Source organism: Pogoniulus pusillus, chromosome 18, assembly GCF_015220805.1.
Source record: "Pogoniulus pusillus isolate bPogPus1 chromosome 18, bPogPus1.pri, whole genome shotgun sequence".
Taxonomy (NCBI): Eukaryota; Metazoa; Chordata; class Aves; order Piciformes; family Lybiidae; genus Pogoniulus; species Pogoniulus pusillus.
This window is the reverse complement of record NC_087281.1, coordinates 10,093,132-10,095,000: the sequence shown is the minus strand read 5'-3', so window position 1 is coordinate 10,095,000 and position 1,869 is coordinate 10,093,132.

Below are 1,869 nucleotides of genomic sequence, written 5' to 3'. Positions count from 1 at the left end.
TGCAAAGACAAAGGAGATGCCAAGACTGAATGAATCCTTTCATTTTACGTCAGTCTTCCCCCCCACACTCAAAAACCTCTCTTCTGAGGAAGAGATTCTGTTTAATGACAGGCAACACCTTAAACAGCTATGTGCTGGGCTTGCTCTTACCTAGCAGCCCCCTCTTGCTTTCCCCAGACCCACAACAAGAACAGTCTGTGCAAAGCCACTCAAACACTGAAAAACAGGCAAACCCCTGGCTTCTGTAACCACCAATTATATCAATATAACAAATAAACACTGTAACCTGTGCTTTAAAGTGACTTCTCTAACCTGCTCCCTTGTTTTCCCCCCACTCATGCAAAACCACTTTTCTTTAGAAAAGAATGAAAGTCACTAAAATACTTATCTGGGTAACCAGCAGAGGAACCAGGAACCAAAGAAATATCTGGAACTCATCTAAATGAGTTCCCTGCAAAGGCAGGGAACATTCAAGTCAACAGTGCTCTCATTCTTCTTCTGCAGCACAGTCCCTGCTGGGCAGGGTTTGTTTGCACTGAGGTTTTGTATTAGAAAGACACACACTTGGCTAAATACAGTTTTATTTATCCAAGATTTCTTCTGACCTGCTCGGCACACAAATTCCACAAACCTGTGCTGATAATAATAGGGTGAAAAGTGCCTGTGCCCAGAGCTCGAGAACCACAGCAGGTGCCTCTGAATGGCAGACTGACACACTGGGCACCCTCAGAAGACTTGTCCTGAAACCTGCTCAAAGCAGGTTCTTTGCAAAGCTCCCCAGGAGAATGCTTTCCCTGTTGGGTGTGATGAGAGTGGATGTCAAACAAGCTGCCTAAGGTGGGAGAAAATGTCCCTGCTGTCTCCTCCTGAGTCATGTCTTAGGGCATAGGAAACAAATCCTCTGTGTCTGCAAAGCCTATGCTAAGGGGTGACCATTTCCAAGCACCTAAAAAATAGGTCTTCTGCAGCCTACAGCAGGAACTCACCATCTCTGTAGGTTACTGCTGATCCCAACAGAGGAGTACCCAGCAGGTTGCAGGACATGCTGCGGCTGTGCCCAGCATGTAGCCCACCTATACAAAACACATCTACTGAGGCTCAGCACAAAGTGCTGTCCCCAGAGTAGCCCACCTATACAAAACACATCTACTGAGGTCCAGCACAAAGTGCTGTCCCCAGAGTAGCCCACCTATACAAAACACATCTACTGAGGCTCAGCACAAAGTGCTGTCCCCAGAGTAGCCCACCTATACAAAACACATCTACTGAGGTCCAGCACAAAGTGCTGTCCCCAGAGAAGCCCACCTATACAAAACACATCTACTGAGGCTCAGCACAAAGTGCTGTCCCCAGAGAAGCCCACCTATACAAAACACATCTACTGAGGTCCAGCACAAAGTGCTGTCCCCAGAGAAGCCCACCTATACAAAACACATCTACTGAGGTCCAGCACAAAGTGCTGTCCCCAGAGTAGCCCACCTATACAAAACACATCTACTGAGGTCCAGCACAAAGTGCTGTCCCCAGTGTAGCCCACCTATACAAAACACATCTACTGAGGTCCAGCACAAAGTGCTGTCCCCAGAGTAGCCCACCTATACAAAACACATCTACTGAGGTCCAGCACAAAGAGCTGTCCCCAGAGAAGCCCACCTATACAAAACACATCTACTGAGGCTCAGCACAAAGTGCTGTCCCCAGAGAAGCCCACCTATACAAAACACATCTACTGAGGTCCAGCACAAAGTGCTGTCCCCAGAGAAGCCCACCTATACAAAACACATCTACTGAGGTCCAGCACAAAGTGCTGTCCCCAGAGTAGCCCACCTATACAAAACACATCTACTGAGGTCCAGCACAAAGTGCTGT